The sequence below is a fragment of the Cibotium barometz genome, chromosome 18 (assembly GCF_041138505.1).
Source record: "Cibotium barometz isolate CiBa-2024 chromosome 18, ASM4113850v1, whole genome shotgun sequence".
Taxonomy (NCBI): domain Eukaryota; kingdom Viridiplantae; phylum Streptophyta; class Polypodiopsida; order Cyatheales; family Cibotiaceae; genus Cibotium; species Cibotium barometz.
Genome location: NC_141063.1, coordinates 47,704,012 through 47,722,327, shown reverse-complemented (window position 1 = coordinate 47,722,327; position 18,316 = coordinate 47,704,012). Strand labels below are relative to the sequence as shown.

The 18,316-nt window shown below is 42.5% G+C and overlaps 1 pseudogene across 1 annotated transcript in view; it reads right to left on the bottom strand.

Annotated features, from left to right (window-relative positions):
- Positions 1-6,307: 6,307 nt before the first annotated feature.
- LOC147629417 (V-type proton ATPase subunit D pseudogene) overlaps positions 6,308-18,316 on the bottom strand; it is an 86,575-nt pseudogene continuing 74,566 nt past the window's right edge. Inside the window, exon 2 of the transcript XR_015267950.1 lies at positions 6,308-6,609. The product of XR_015267950.1 is annotated as a V-type proton ATPase subunit D pseudogene, transcript variant X2 (transcript). The remainder of the gene's footprint in view (positions 6,610-18,316) is intronic.

Genomic DNA, 18,316 nt, shown 5'->3' with positions numbered 1-18,316 from the left:
CAGGTGAAGCCTTTTGTTAAACCTTTTTTGAACACCATAGCTTAGTACTACATACTTTCTCCACATGATGGTGCACATGCACATGTACATGCATATCAATCTGGTACACATACCCTATATTTTACCGTAGGATATTTGGGTAACATTGAGCTTATTGTATATCTTTTATAGACTCCCCTATGCTATCCATGTGGAACTTACGAATATGGGATGGACCTACATTTTACTATTTATAGAGAGCTTGAGCGAGGGAGATCCCATTCCCCTCTAACACGAGTTATAGAGTCCATCCTTTTGTTCCTTCTTAGATTAGTGAGTTGAGTGAGTTTATCTTGTTCTCTTGGGAGTGGAGCTTAGGGTGTTGAGTGTTGGGTGTGGCTTCCTCCCGTATTCCAACACGGAAGATCTCATACTCTCCCACAACGTGCTCTTGGAAAGGATTCCAACTTCTGTAAGCTGGTCTCCCGAACCTCCTTTTAAGCTTCTGCAAAGAGGGGAGCGGGGACACTACATTAGAATATGCATGATATAAAAACATAATGCTCCATGTCGAATAATATACAATGAGCATGCATATTCTGAGGATCCACATTTATAGTAGATGTCAACAAGGGCATTGGGGACAACAATATCCAACTCATCCCTAAATTGGACAATGTGGCAATGGACTTCCTTACCATTATTTTATATAAGAGCATCTATTGACAAGGGAAAATAAGAGGGTGTGGTACAGGTCCATGCTGGGCCTTCTAAAGAGGGTAAGGGATCCTCAATTGATTCATCATGGTGCTTGAGAAGCCAAAATAGCATTTGTCACACGGAAATAGAAAAGATAGTATTATGCACAAGAAACCCTAATAGAGGGGGAGAGTTTATTAGACAAGAGAAACCCTAATAGAGCATCTGTTATATAAACATGAGAGAGAATTGTTATACAAAACCTAGCGGATCATGTAGGTTGAGAACATACACATAAAAAAAACTAGCAAAGCAAGAAGAGCCTTTATTGGGAACACAGAAGGGGACATAAAATCTATAAGCCCTAGTAGAATACATAGGTACTATCCCACCAAAATCTATATCCCAAAGGAAAATTATAGCATAAACGAAGCCCAACATCCATAAGACCATAGCTACCTAGGAAGCAGGAAACCCTAGCTTGTAGAGCATTAAGTGGGCACCTCTAAACATGTCAAAGTATAATTAAATCCCTAACAATAGAACCTCATGGCAAGGCAAGAAAAATCAAAACCTATAGTTTCATAGACAAATGTGATAGATGAGAAGTCAAAGCATATCCAGCAAGCTAAGGATCAATTCAATGATATCAATTCAGGATTAGAGCATGCCTTGTCCCCCAAGAATGTAATCTCATGCCGTAGTCATTGATGATATCAAAGCAGGATTAGAGCATGCCTTGTCCCCTAAGAATGTAAACTCATGCCCTACTCATTGACCCTCACGAATGAAACTTGTGAGCACTAAGAATCACTTTGATACTATTAGAGCAGGATTAGAGCATGCCTTGTCCCTCCTCATCGACCCTTCATGAATGGAACTTGTGAGCATGAATACTGAGATTGTGCATAAACCTTCTCAACTAAGAGACCCCAAATTGAATGAATTACATAGATCGATGAGGCACCCAACAACATGCTCATAAAGTGATGTATCTGATAGAACTTATCTGTTCCTTCACTAGAGGGAGTTGGCATAGTTGTGGGTCAGTGTAGAACCACCCCGTTTTGACTTTGTGGCTAGTTTTTTCAAGGAGACACAAGATGAAGAAGTTGTTAGAGAGCACTAAAGTTCTTATCACCTTAACCTTAGAATTTAGGAAGCCATTACTAAGGGCTAAGGACATGTAGCACTTATCTAATCTTGATTTTCTTATGAGGCTATCCATTCTCCTATTTCCCCATGTAAACTCTGGGTCAAGGCCATATCGTGAAGCATCCTTGCACTTGAGCCATTGCTTATTTTCTTGGCCTCTTATGAGACCAGTCTCATGTTCTTATACCTATTGGAGCCATTGCTTGTTTTCTTGGCCTCTTATGAGACCGGTCCCACATTCTTATACCTATTTGATGGCAACTCCACCATATCGAAATAACCCAATAGGATTAAAGGGTCATTATACTGCAAAAGGGAGGCCCATAAGCTTGGTTTGGAGCCACTAGGACTCGAAGCATACATTGAGACCATAAATTTCCTTTATGAGCATGTGTCCATGTGGACTACACCCACCGGTTTTTCCAGTGTCCCCTGTGAACATGTTTAATGGTGTAGACCCACTTATCTATAACACCCACTATGGTGCCCCCACTCCCTTGGGTGTGTTCTGTGCTAAACCATGTGTGCTTATTTGAGATCTTCTCTAGATGCTTTTGCAGTTTGGGGACTTGTTACTTTGATTTCTTGCAAGCATATGAAATCTGAATTGAGACCACATTGGTGCATCCATTCCTTGATGATGTAGGGACGCTTACTATCTGTGAGACCTTTTGTGTTGTATAAAATGAAGGAGAAAGCATTCATTTCTTTTGATTTTTTTGGGGGAGGTGAGGGTTTAAAGCTATCTTGGGGTCTCTTTTCTATTGGAAGAGGTGAAGGCATTCCCTCAACCTACTTAAAGTCTATTGACTCTAGACAATAAGGGTAGTTTTTTTTCTCTAGGAAGAGATTCCTCTTCCGAGAGAAAAAATCACCCTATATTGTCTGTTAGGAAGAGATTCCTCTTCTACTTGATACATTCCACCCTTGAGGTTATAACTATAGAGGCATCTTGAAAGTCCATTTCTTCTACCTCTCTTTCTAGCATGTTTTCTTGAAGCTGAGTATGGCACCATCTACTCCTCTCCTTCACTACTAGTGCTAGTGGAGTCATAGGATAGTGTTGGATCTGACGCTCAACCAAAGTGGGGTTGTACCTGTTAGAATTTCTATTTTCTAGAGGTGTTTCTTGTGATTGGGTTCTTGTTGTTATTTCTGGATTGCTTTCCTACTAGCTAGAACCCCTAGTTATCTTCTTGCTTATGGCTTTCAGTTGGACGATTCTCTGGCCTTTGCTCTATAGGCAAGGGGGGAGTTTCGCTAGGCATAAAGTGGTCCTTAGGCCCATAGTGGAAGAATGTGTTGGGGATATTCTTAAAGATGATCTACTGCTCAAATGAAAACCCCTCTCCAATACTGATGATGCAGGGGGAGGAGGGCAGATCCTTGCTACTGTCTCCTTCTACCAATGCTTATGGATGCCATTTAGGGTTTAAACTAGACATTGGCTTAATTTCTAGGAGTCTTCCTATTAGTTCAACTAGCAACTTAAGCAACAGGTACATATGAAGGGGTATTGTTTTTGACCACCAGACCTCTCATGCCCCAATTGTTTTTCATCCACGCTCTAAGGACCTCACATAAACCAATTAGGGCTCTTCCGTGGTATGTATTTTACCAATCTTGCACAAGTTGGAACATGAGAGAACAAGATATCTTACCATGTCCTCTTTGCGAGGGCTTCCTCCACCAAGCTGGCCTTGCACATGTTGGGGCTAATCCCCTCTTTAGACATGTTGAGGAGCTTTTGCAACATATTCTTCACATGGCCTTGCTTTACCTCCTTGAGGTAATAGGGTTTCGCCTCGTCATCTTGTCATCTCCTCTCCTTTTTGTGCTCTTCTGCAAAGGGCCTACCAGGCAGCTCGCCATAATTCTTTGTGGGGACTTGTAACTTGCAAGGAAGAGAAGGCTATTGGAGAGGAGAGGATGAGATGTTGTGGGAGCAAGGAAAAGTTGGAGTTTAGGAAGGGCAAGGCAAGGCACGTGTGACGATTGCCTACTACTAAGCTTGTTCAAGATTTGAATGGGAAATCCTGCATGTGTAAGAGCCATGTCTTTGCCACTCCCCTTCCGCGAGCATCATGTATCCTTTCATCGTACTTTGGAACCACCCCTGTTCTAGAGGACCTAGTCTCTCTTGGAACCCGCGGAGGACCTGTGCATCTTGAGAACCTTGGGGACCAGTGGGGACACCATTCCGTTTCATTGAGGGAGAACTTTGTCATGGAGCCTGTTCACTCTATGTTGTTGTACCTTTTGGAGGAGGGGTGCCCTGCTTTTCATGCTGGAGTCGATGCTTCTGAGCGCCTAGTTTCTTTGGGGGATGGTTGTCTAGGGGATTTTTTTATGTGTGGCCCTGTGCACCTTGAGAACCTTGGGATCCTTGGGGACCAATGGGCACACCATTCTGTTTCATAAGGGGCTTGTTCGCTCTATGTTGCTGTACCTTTTGGAGGAGGGGTGCCCTGCTTTTCATGCTGGAGTCAATGCTTCTGAGCACCCGGTTTCTTTGGGGGATGGTTGTCTAGTGGATTTTTCTGTGTGGCCCTGTGTGGCGGGGTTCCATTTGACGCGCACCCCTTGGCCTTGCGGTCATTGGGACCGAAGCTAGGGCAATTGACATGACTGAAGTAGTGGATTTAACAGAGGAAACGATAGAGAAGATCGACGACGCATATGCCCTAACCCTAACTCCCTCTTCTCTCTCTCTCTCTCTCTCTCTCTCTCTCTCTCTCTCTCTCGTGGGTCATTTACTAGTAAATTCTTAGAGCCTCGACCCACACTGCTCCCAAATTTGTAGGGGGGAGTTTGCAGCATTCAGTAAACGGTCGCTCTCACTTTTTTCTGACCCGCGAGTTGCAAACCTATCAAAGCAAGTAACCTTTTATAAAAACCCTCAAAAAACTTGCTCCAAACATTCAACACCAAAAACATGGAAGAAAGGAGCTGCTCTACCTATGACATAACCATTTGGGAGTAGCTTGTCTCTGGGAGTACCTTGTCTGCTGAAGAAGAGACTACTCAGCTCCCTCTTCAATCAACCTGCTTCTACAGACTCCTCATATATTTGTAAGTGCCTAAACACACACGTGCACACACACACAGCTTCCACTGTTCATCGTATTCACAGATTACTCGCACCTATCCACTATTATGCTTGAACTATGGCGTCATGCATACTGCAGATTGAACCACATTTTTGAAATTATGGAAATGTGCAATTGAGTACAAGTATTTCTTGCCACTATTCCAACAGTAGTTGCAGCCACCTTGAAATTTTGGGACGAAATCATGAATGTTGATGGGGTTGGAGAAGAGCACATTGATTCGGAAGATGATGAGACAACACAATCGGTTATCACATACTTGCCGCTCGTCTGGGCTTCTTCGGCGGTTCGTCGTCGACCTCGAAATGACTTCGAGACAGGCTTGCCATGTCCGCATTGGCACATCAAACCACGTTCGACCATTGATTTTGGTGAAACCATTTCATGTTCCATATGCGTCCATGGAAGATGAGCGTTGGCGTGAGATATCTTCACTACCTATCAATATCTTCACTACCTTAGTCGACATTGTTCGAGATGATTTGCAACAAGGGGACATTCCAGAGTCTCTAGTAAGATTCCTGGCCGAAGGTGGACAGTGGAAAAAAAGGTGAGGGTGGCTATCATGCTTCTTGCATCGGGCAACAGCTAGCACCACGTTGCAAACACATTTGGATGTGGTAGATCTATAGTCTCCAGGTTTCTTTGTCATTTCGTCAAAGTGCTTCTCCAAAAAGCCAACAACTTGGTGAGATGGCCTCCAAACAATCGAGAGTTGCTGGAAGCGAAGAATGGATTTCGTTCACTTCGTGGCCTTCCAAACTATTGTAGTGCGATTGACTACACGCACATACGCATGGATTTGCCAAAAAACGAACAGAATGAGGACTGGCATGATAGAAATGGTAATTACTCCATGATAATGTAGGGCATTGTCGACTCTCAAATGAAATTTTTGGAAGTCTATATAGGGTGGCATGGTTCAAGTAATGATAAGCATGTGCTTAGAAATAACAGCTTGTACATGAAATGTCAAGGTGGGGAGTACTTGTGTGGTGCCCCATTTAGCTACCTTGGCCTCTCCATTTACGAATATATTGTTGGTGATGGGGGTACCATTACTTCCATGGTTGATGATACCTTTTTCAAAGGTAGCACCCGACTAGTAATGTACACAAGAAGTACAACTTCTTCCGAATCGTTGTGGAGAGAGCATTTGGCTGCTTGAAGGAGACGTGGAAATATCTAGGTGGCACCATATAGTGCCCACACTTGCAAACCTTGCCGTCTGTCCTATATGCATGTTGCATTGCATTTTGCATTGCATTTTGCACAACTCTTAGACGTTGGAGAAGAGAGCCTGGAAGTCCAGGCCGATGGTGAGGCAAATGATCCTACAACTAACCGAATCAATGCTAGAGAAGTTGTGAGGCTTTGATATAATTGGGCTGCACAATCTCTGGAGCATCATAGTCTTCTGGATTGCATGGATCTATCTTAGCAGTAGACTCTACAACACTAATTGCACCCTCAAACCTGCACAACTGTATTGTTTTAACAAATACTACTACTTGAAGAAAGAGTCTCAATTTGTGGCTTGACTTGATGTAATGTACAAGTCACAAGACCAGACAATATAAATTACTCCCAACCAACTTCCAAACATATGTGACTACCAATCGGCAATCATGCCAAATACCACTGCATAGCCAACAAGACCTCGGATCTGTGAGAAACACAAAGGCTCAAATAAAAATACCATTCAACACACAATGCTTGCTTAGTAAAATATTCATTCATTTCGGAGGAATAAAATTACAATTTTGTACACCTACAACAATCAGACAAATGTAGAGACAAACAAAGAGAAGACGCATCAAACGTAGGCTTGGTATTGGAAAGTAGACGCAAGAAGAAGTTATATTCAAAGTAATGTCATAACCGCAAATATTTTTCACATCTTCTCAACCATTGCCATCAAAGTGACCGAAAGCCCCTCGATTCGGGCTGCAAACCGTTCACTAACCATAATTTTTGGGCTCTCGAGTAGCATTTGGTCTTTGTGTCTTGCGGACTTCCCTTCCTCCGTGTGCTTGTGCCTCACGGCTTTGGACTCAGCTGCTGCTTCGAGGGCCCTGTACATGTCCTTTGTTGCCTCCTATAAATCCACGTTGAATGTGTGGGTGGGCTTCCTCATCTTCTTGGGAACACCTCCTTTGGAATTTGAGCAAAGGACCTTTCGTGTGGCCGGTCTTGCCGTTGAATGTGTGGGTGGGAACAATATTTCATAAAGCTATTTATTCAAGTAATTGAGAGAGGGCGGCTCACATACCATTGCTTGTATCGAGAACTGACGCGGAGGCATGATCACGGCTCCATCATATCTCATATATCTCTCCCTCAAAGTTGTTGTGGCTGAATTTTCCTTCAGCCTATCGCTCGCGAAAAAACATTGCCCAGTAACTTGCTCTACCTGATGGAATGTTCCTCTCCTCATCAAAAATCTCTTTAAGAGGCGTTGCCACTTATTGTGAGTCCTCTGGTATGTTGGACAATTTGATTTGTACATTGGACATAATCATTTGGTATGCCGTACAAGTTGCATGGGATGCATATGTATATGTTGGATATAACATCAATCATATGTCATATAATTTAGATTTAAAAAAACTATATATGTTTCATTTGTGTAATTTTGCTTATGTACAACTTTATGACTGAGCCAAAACTACCATGTATATTTTATACGTTGGATATAACATCAATCATATGTCATATAATTTAGATTAAAAGCACCTTCATATGTTTCGTTTGTGTAATTGTTTTTGCTTGTGTACAACTTTATTTGTTTAATTCATACAGACCCAAAAACTACCATGTATATTTTATCTTATATGTCGTATGGTTTCACACATATAATTAGGAAGATATGCTAAATAGCCGCCGCGCATGGACAATTCATTCTGTACACGTACAGTTGTAGAAAAATAAAAAATTACAAAGACCAAGAAAGTTATTTTTTATGAGACTTTTGAGTTAGAGCTTATAAAGATTGAGACTTTTGAGCGCGATAGGTTCTATCTTGGTGGAGAGGGCCAAAAGATATCTTAAAATGTAACTTTTTGGGCCATGTTATTGAGAACCACCAAAGGAGATATTTTCCAATTGATAGATGCAATTGGAAGTGCTAAATGTATTTATTTAGCACCTTAGATCATTGATAAGTTTCTTCAGAGGTAGAAAAAGGGTATTCGTAAAAAATTGATGTGGAAATGCTTCTCAAATTGTTCTTTTTGCACACCTAGCTTCACTATTTGTCTATAACTTTTGCAAGTGAATGAATTTTTGAGTGCTTCAAAAATCAAAGGTATAGTGCTCTTTAAGATATTTACAATGAGCTATTGGGAATCATTGTTTGAGTTCCTATGCAACAGATATTTAACTCTGAAAGAGATTAAGTAGAAGGGGTGACTCCAGAAGGAGTATAGATTACCTTGCTTGGTATGCTTCATGAAAAGGTGCTATGGTGGGGTTGATTTATCTAAGTAGAGATCATGGAAAAAGGCTCCAACTTGTATATGAATTGGCTGAAGAGTGTTCATGAGTAAAGGAGATTAATTGGTTGAATTCGATGAAGAGTGTTTATGATTAAAGGAGATTAATCTTATTCAAAGTGAAGGTGAAAACCCATTTCGTGTCTCAATGTTTCATCCAAATCTTCCCATTCAGCCTAATCAACCCTTCCAATCCTCCCCTACCTTTTATGTAAATCTTATAGTAGCGAGTCAAAATATTTTTCATCAATAACAAATTGTATTTTCTTTGGTGCTGAAAGATTAAGGAAATCTTATAATCACCTCAACCCCTTATCCTTCCTCCACTTGAATATGAAGTAACATGATGTGTATATATAGATCTTGTTTAAGGTTGTGAGCCTTAATCAAGAATAAAGAAAGATATGTGATGTTATCCTATATGCCAATTATCTCTTATGCAAAAATATACATGGCAACCCTTTGCTTGAGAGGAGTGAGGATTCTTCCTTGTGTTGAGATATCAAGCTCAACTAGTGCTGCGGACATTGATAACCTGCCTGGGTGATCGCTTCTACAATTATGTCACTAGTATGGTTAGTGAGATTATGGTTGATATCATTGGATGACAAGTATTGTGAGAGCCACATTTGGATTATAACAGTATGGCATAGCTATAGCGCCAGCTCATATAGTGGGTTTCACGTTAAGGACTGACCATTGTATGTTATAGTAGGAGAGTACTTTCCTTTATAGTATGTATACTTTTCTCTCTATTTTATGGTTTTAGAGAAGAGACGATTCAGCCGTCCATCCCTCTCTTGTGTCTAGTATGTACTCTTATTTCTTTATCTTATGATTGTGAGAAGAGAAGAAGATAGAATTTAATTCAGCCATCCATATCTCTCTTATGTCTTAGTCTCTCTTTTGTGTCTGTGTGTGTGCGCGCGCGTGCTTACAAGGAACTCAATCTCTCTCTCTCTCTCCCCCACATTCTCTTTATTGTATCAAAGCTCTGGTTTGTGTGAGAGATAAGAAGGCAAGCAAAAGGCAAGAACAAAGCAATCAAGGAAGTGATACACGGGTAAGGGTATTTCCATCTCTTTTCCTCTTTGATTTTGGAGAAACACCTTTGGTAGCTGTGAGAGCTACATAAAAACAGAGAAGTCGCTTTCTCAAACTGAGGTATCCTCTAGGGTGAAGAAAAAAGGCTATATTATGTATAGTTAACTTTGTTAAATGAGTTTTTACACATTTTGACACAATTTGGGTACGTTTTGGGACTCTTTTTTCAGCTCTATAAGTTTTTCACATGCACACTCTGAAAGTGTCAATTTTGACTATGTATGCCTAGATTCTGGTTTGGTGCAAAGTTACAGCAGAATTTTGATTTATAGGACAATATGTGCTGCAAAGAACCTAAGCATTACATGTGTTGATGGATGTTTGTTTATGTGATTAGTTCACATATAGTGGCATTATAATAGGTTTACAGTACTGCAGGCAGTAACAACGTTTAAATGTTACTGTAAGTGAAAAATTTGTTGAAAGTACTTAGTTGCTACAAGTAAAGATGTCTAATAGCTTGTCTCAAATTGTGAGCAAGAAGCTAGACAAGAATAATTTTCAGGAATGCAAATTTATGATGCTTAATTTCCTTTTATTAGAAAAAGGGTATTGGGAGTTCATCACAATGATGTGAAAAGGAGCCAGAGATAGCTACCCACCAATAGGTGTAGGCATATAAAGCATGGTATGAAAGAACCAAAAAGGTGTTATATTGGGTGTCGGTCAGTGTGACAGATTCTATAATTATGAATATATAGGATGAAGGCTTGGGACACCATCGTAAAGATGCATAGTACAAATAACTAAGCTTAGAACATCAGCTAAAGTAGGAGCTTTACATAGTGTGACCAGAGGAAAGCTGGGTATAAATGATTACTCAGTGAAGGTTGCACATGTCCTTGCTTCCATTGGATATGACGATGATATGGTTTCAGTGACCTTGAATTGTCTTGGAAAGACATACAGCCAATTTTAGACCTCCATTGGCATTCCAGAGCACTTTCTTGGTTTTTAAGAACTTATTACTCTTTTCATCCATGAGGAGATAAATATTGGGGGAGGTTCTTCCTTTGAAAATTCACATAAGCATGCCTTTTACTCAGATACAGGTAGAGGCAGAGGTAGATCATCATCTAGAGCCTGAGGTGGTGTAGGCTAATATAGGAGCCGTTTCGGAAAGAAAAATCATGGGTAACAAAAGCAACAGGAATCTAATGTATAAATAAGTGGAAGAGGCCAGTTTAGGGACAGGGGGAGCTACAAAGGTCAAGGTGGTTGGCAAAGAAATCAAAATGCAAATAGCATAAAGTGCTATTACTGTGGTAAACTAGGGAACATCACAAAAAGGACTGCTATAAAAAGCAGAATCATATCAAAAGTGAAAAGTTGCAAAAAGGTAACTATGCATCATCAAGTACACAAGTTGACAGAAGTGAGTAGTTGTTTGCGATACAGCATATGCTCAGCTCCATGATGACGAGAGAATTATCAAGATTGGGAGATATTTAGTATGGAAACTTTGGCACCTCTAACTACATGACCAGTCATGGTGAGTGGTTTAGAGATATGCAAAAAATGAATAAATTAGGATATTTGAAAATAGGTGATGATATTGCACACCCCATTGCGCATGTTGGTAAAGTGTCGTTCTCTATGTCTATGCAAGATAGAATAATGAAGTACTTGACAGATGTACTTCATGTTTCAAATATTAAAAAGAACCTAATTTCTATTAGACATATAGTTAAGCAATGTCTTCAATTCGATCCTTAAGAGTGTTTTGTGGAAGACTTTAAAGATCAGTGACGCTTGGTTGCAACGCTTGATTGCAAAGTGTAAAAGAAATGGTAGTATGTTTATTTTGGGTGTTAACATTCTTGAGGTGAAGGCAGCCATGTTTATGTATGGGACAAGTGCCATTACAGATATTGACATATGGCACAAGCACATTGGTCATGTGAATATACAGTGACCAAAGTGTATGCAAGCCCAAAGTATTATTGCAGGTTTGTCAAAGTTCAAGGTTGGCAATATGCACAAAGGATGTGAAGCATGCCAACTTGCTAAGAAAGACAAACATTCTTTTCTACATGAAAAGCATGTCATTTCAAGACCATTAGACTTTATACATTTGAATGTATGGGAAGACTACAATTGCAGGTTATAGTTATGTTACATATTGATGATCACACTAGGTGTTTACTCACTTTCAAAGATTTAAATCCTTGGTTAAGAAGGAAAAAGATGTGCATATCAAATGCATAAGATCGGATCGTGGGAGAGAATATTTCTCCAATGGATTTAGTGATTTCTTGAGGTAGCACGGACTCAAGAGAGGTAGTTCACATGCAGATACAATGTGCAGCGAAATTGTATTGTAGAAAAGAAAAACAGACACATTGTAGAAGTTGCTCACGCCATGATATCTAAAAGGAATATGCCAAATTTATTTTGGGCTAAAGCAATGACAACTACTATATACATTATGCATAGGACCCCTACTAGCACAATGCCTCTACAGAAGTTTACATGCATAAAACCAAATGTGTCACTTGAAAGTGTTTGGATGTATTGCATGTGTATGTTCCTGATGAAGTGAGGACGAATTTGGATCCAAAGGTAGATAAATGCACCTTCATTGGCTATTATACTTTGGAACAAAAAGGTTATAGATGTTATAACCCTACCACTCATCATGAGATGTAAGCATAGATGGTGTTTTTGATGAGATGAGGAGTAGCTAGTGAAGGCAACAAAAGATGTACATGTAAGAAGAAAGGATGTTGCTCACATGTAGAGCATCATAAGTGCTTAATGGACCTAGGGAGTCCTCTAGTAGTGGATCTAGTGTTAGTCCATGGTCAACAAGCAAGTTGAGGAGACAGATGTAGGTACACATGTATCGCGTAAAGGGACATATAAGGTAGATCAACCTTTTGTGCCTAATCTATCAGTAGGTCGCTTATATGTGGATGTCGACTCTAGTGGAAAAAACAAATCCTTAATGAGTAGCTTGCAATTCCGTCAGTGGTGTTACTGTTGGTGCAAGGAGGGTTAGGGTTGTTTTCAGAACATCTAGTAGTGATCCAGGTATATGCAGGTCTACGAGGGTTACATAATCTATTGACAGGTTGAGATATGATGGACATACAACCCATCATTACGCTTACACGGTTAATGCAATACAAGAGTTTAAGCTCACTTGTTTTTAATAAGCACTTGGAAATAAAAAATCAAAAGATGGCATTGATGAGGAGATGACATCATTGGATGCAAATACAACATGGGAGTTAGTGTCTTTCCTAAGAAAAATAAGGTAATTGGATGTAAGTGGGTGAATAGGATTAAGCATAACTAGGATGGATCAATATGAGTAGGCAAGATTGGTTGCCAAGTTGCCAAGGGTTATGCACAGACCTATTGCATTGACTATCAAGAGACATTCATCCCAATTATGAGAATGGCAACAATAACCACAAGAGCTATCACTATTTATAAGAAGAATTATACATGATGCACTGGGTTATTTGAGTGATGCATACCCGAATTTTGTGTACATCTTGTTACAATTAGATTTCAGATATCCAATGCAAAATTTTCGCTTTATGTGAAAAAGATAAATAGAGAAATCATGTTATTTTGGTTTCAGAAGCTACTTGGTGATATGGGTGAGCCCATGTATAGGGTCATTCTAATTTATTGTGATAATGATTAGCATGCAACTGACTAGAAACCCAATCTATCATGGTAAGATGAAGCATATCGAGGTGCATTATCACTTTGTGTGGGAGAATGTAGCTAGCAGGTGGTGTGGATTTGGTATATATCAACACAAAGGATTAGGTGGTGAGACTGACATCTTCACGAAGTAAATTGGTATACAGAAGCACTATAGCTTTAGGAGTGTTGGCAATTATGCACAAGAGAGACTAAGAAGAAAATGGACACAATTGGTCGCGGCTCCCCACTCCCTTAAAATCCCATTTGTCCACCATAAAGGTGGGGGATATGAGGGGGCCAAGGGTATTTTACCCCTATATACTATAATGGGAAAATTGAAATCCCTGCACATCGGGAACTGCATGTACATTAGCCTTGGTCTGCTTGTCTTCATGCTTAGGTTTGCGGTTAGGGCATTGTCGAAACATGTGCTCTTTGCTGCCACAAGAAAAACATTTTCCCTCCTTGGCATATTGCTCTCTTTGCTCCGGAGTCAAGCCGAATTTGTTCTTCTTTGGGCCCTGATCTTTGGATAAAGTATTTTCAGCTTTACCACCCTTATGGGTCTCCCGAAAGTTCTTTTTAGGTGGCTGTCCACCTTTTTGCAGATTTGGGACAGCCTTGTCTTTCCCCTTTGAACCGCCTTGATCCTGCTTAATTTTGAGCACCAATTGCTCCGTAGCAAGAGCAGAGGCTGTGAGCTGTTGCAAAGTATGTTTCGGGTGCAATTCAATGCCCGAACAATATGCTGGTTGCAATCCGGAGCGAAACTTCCTCTTTCTTTCATCCTCAGTGATTTGCATAAAAGGAGTTACCTCTAGCAACACTTTCCAAAACTTGTTGACATACTGTTGCACGCTTTCATTATCTCTTTGCTCAAGTCTATCCCACTTTTGGGTGAGAGTTTGCTCCGCATTTGGTGGCAAAAACTGAGCATAGAATCTGTCCTTAAACTCCTCCAGGTGCAAATGGGATCCTTTGTGATCTTTTCAGTGATCCACCAATGAGCAGCGATCCCTTTCAAAAACATGCTAGCATGGCGTACTTTAGACTTCTCAGTGAAGTCCTCATTGCTGAAAGCAATGTCAAACTGTGCCACAAATGCTAACACTTTGGAAGCATCATGCTCTCCATAAAAAACATCAAACTTAACAGACTTGTCACCTGCTTTAAATTCCTTGAGCTTTCTGGCATGAGGCTCATGGTCCTCTCTTTTTCTTTTCCCTTTATTCAACGGGGTAGCCCTATCTGCATGGGCTCCATGGACCATCATGGAAGTTTCATGAAGCACGGTGGCATGTGCTCCACGAACTTGAGAATCAGATGCAAGTGACTTTTCTGCATAAGGCAATGTCTCTCCATGAGACAACTCAGAAGGCAAAACTCTTCTAGTGGTGGCAGACCTGTCACCCCTACCATGGGATACATGTCTTGAATGCATGTGACCTTCATGCCGTCCATGAGCACTAGCATACATATACCTGTCAGGCTTTGTGTCTTGCGGAGAAGATGCATGACGAGAGGTGACTGTCACCTCTTCCTTTTGCATAAATGACCTCAACCTTTGAGATGCGGGATCTCCGTGCTTCAAGTGAGGTGGATTTCTGAATTTCAGCTCTCCGTCTTTCCCCTCTTTGATGTCACCTTTGCGGAGGAGGTAGGAAAGTGCTAACTCTCTTGGCTTCTTGCCCACTTCCCGTGCCATGGACTCAAAAGTCACATCTACCATTGCATTGGCTTGCCTTGCTTCAATGGCACTTTGCACATGGGAATCTTCATGCAAAAATTTTAGCTCTTGCTCTTGTGCCTGCAAAAGCTTTCTCATATGCTCCATTTCAGCCCTCATTGCATCAGGCTCTTCTTCTTGCATGTCTGTCCTTCCTCGAGATAGTTGTCCCTTTGAATCACTATCATTTACCCTTTCAAGGGGCTTGTGCCTTCCTCGTAGAGCATCAGAACCACGCGAGGCACTTGATGGACCCCTCGAATTAGGCACTTGATGGACCCCTCGAATTAGGCACTTCCAAAGGGTTGCCTTGGCTGTCCATCGTGTTAAGTGTGCTAGAAACGGGGTGTCCAATACACAGGTTCCTTTCCCCACTAGGAAGAGGGAAACAACCGTGCTCTAATACCAATGAAACCGATCCCGTCAAGTGGGAATAGACTCCGTTGGACACCCACACGCGTAATAGCACAACTTAATATCACAATTTGAAATGGACAACTTAATAACAACTGAAATTTGAAATGAACTGAAATGAAATAGATGGACACCAGCACTGGGGCCGGAACGGACCGACCCCCCCCTCAATATATGATATATTATTGGGAGTATTTAACAAATACAATGCTCCATGGGTTCAATGAACCAGATGATGTCCATGTACAAATGAATACAGTACTAAACAAAAGGCTTGAAGTAGATGTTCGAAGGAGAGCGACCACTTGAGTGGTCCAGTCTCTACGGTCCTGTGCCTTCACTGGACTCTGAGGAGAGCGCCCCACTGGTGTTCCACGACCACGCACAAACAGGCGCTTCCGTACTAACGCCTGGCTCTCCCGATCTCGGCACCTTTGGACCGTGGTTCTCCAAAAGCTTGGACTACCCGGCACCGAACGGGTGTTTAGCCGTAGAGAGAATCCCTTATCAGATTTACAACAAAGTTCTTTACTTAAGTCTAAATTCACTTACTTGTAGCTCGCAAATGGAAGACCAATACCCGAGGTGTCTGTGTGCAGCCACTAGTGGTGGACACCAAGACACAGCAGCCTGTCGAGGAGGATGAGGAGTAGCTGCCTGTGAAGAAGGTGTAGCCTACGTGAAGAAAGGAGATGTCGCCTATGGAAGGGAGACGCAACCGCCTTCAAAGGATGAATCAATCGCCTTTGGAGAGGAGCAGTAACCACCTGGCAGCAGCCTGAGAAGAGCACAGAAGCCTGTACGGGAGGAGGAGCATGCGCAGCCTGCTGGAGATGGCATCCAGTCGCCTGCAGAGGAGCAGCGCAGCCTGTATGGAGGTGGCAGCATGCACAGCCTGTATGCTGGAGAGAACAGCCTGCTGGAGGTGGAGCCGCCTGGCGAAGAGAAGGCAGCCTGCTGGAGAATCAACGCAGCCACCTGCAGAAGGTACAGCCGCTATGCAGAGTAGGCACACAGCCGCCTGCAAGAGAAAAGGCAGCACAGCCTAAAAAGATGCAGCCGCCTGAGAGATGGTGGAAGGAGCCCTCTGAGGGAATGCAGCTGCCTGAGAGCCACGTGGAGGAGTAGCCTGAGAGGTTGCAGCCGCCTGAGAGCCACGAGAAGGAGCAGCCTGAGGGGTTGCAGCTGCCTGAGAGCCACGAGGAGCAGCAGCCCGAGGGATGGTGGAAACGATCGCCGGCTGCTGAGGTGGTGGAGATGGAAGCGCACGATCCTGTCTCTGCAGAAGGGTGGTCGCCTCTATTTTGAAGATGTTGGAGGGGAGTTCCACGACCACAGCTGGCTGGCTCCCCAAGATTGCATGGGGGCGGCCAGTTCATGGTGTGGTGTGGGTAGGTGGCCATGCACCCACCCCCACACACACAAATGGTTAAGTGTGGCTCCACACCTTGGCCCATATGTGGGTGCCCATAGTGGGTTCCCATTTTTAAGTGAATGTGAACTTATAACCTTGTAAAATGAAAGGATAGAATTAAAACTATTAAACCAACAAGTGCAAAATACTTACCACCTGTTCACACGCAACAAAACTCATCAGAAGACAGAGCAAACTTCACGACTCACTGGCAGGCGTCACCGCTCAGTAAGTGGCACGTCAAGCAGGCAAACACAAGAATACAAGTCATGCGAAAACAATTTCAAACATGCAAAACATGAGTGCATGTGCAAATAGTATCATGGACATATCTCTTGTTCATGGAACAAGTACAAAATATCTGTCGGGCACAAAAATGGCACGACATAAAACATAAATCCTGGTCTTCCTATGGAGTGACAGTCCCATAGGTAAAACACAGTTCTAGGTACAAGCCTCCCTATGGAGTGACAGTCCCATAGGTAAGACACGGCACAAATACTAGCTCTTCCATGGCGTGACAATCCCATGGATAGAACACGGTCCAGGTCATACACGGGTGGCACCAGTCTGGCTCCCGTCCATGTTAAGCAAAACTCCTGGCCACTTCACATGAGACACCGGCCTGGCCTCAAGTGAACGAGACACAAAACTGAAGATGGACCAAATGGTCGGCCAATTGGTGACAATAATGGTTCACTATGGGTGCATCCTGGACGATTGGAGCATGTTATGGTGGGGAGAGACATCATACTTTTGACAGAGACACATCAGAGTCCAGAGAGAGCGCTACCTCGAGTAGAGGGATTACAGTGGGAGTCAGCATACACGAGGTACCTCGAGACCCATTGCAGACCCACAGACATGGCACACATATGCAGAGGGCCTATACCACGCCCCACAACAGCCACCTATACCTCAGCCGCCACAGGAGCCTCGACCTACCACAGCTAGCTTCTTTACCCACTCGATGGTAAAGGAAGCTATCCGCCGCCTACAGCATGGACGGGCTGCCGACCATATGGGCCTACAGGCTGAGCATCTCATATATGCATTAGATTGTTTGGCTCCTTTTCTTGCACACCTGTTTAATAGGGCACTAGCAGAGGGTTTGCCTGCGGAGTGGATGATGCACACCATTGTGCCGATCCACAAAACAGGGGATATGCTCGATCCGAGCGACTACAGGACGGTTATGGTTGGCCAAGTGTTGGCCAAACTCTATGGTGCAGTGTTGGAGCAAGAGCTTAGCTTATATGCTAAGCGAGCAGGTTTACGCTCATCAAGGCAGGCAAGCTTCAGGAGAGCTTTCTCTACCACTGACCATGTATTCACTTTGAGATGTATGATTAATCAGGCCAGAGTGAGGAAGAGAAAGCTCTATTGCTGCTTTGTGGATTTCCGCAAGGCATTTGACACAGTACCACGAGAGAGGCTCTTTCAGCGCCTGCAGTCTCTTGGCATACTAGCAGATATGACATGGGGCATCTATGCATTATATGAGCAGGTTTTTGGGCAAGTCAGATGCCCAGGAGGTATGTCCGAGACTATTGCTAGC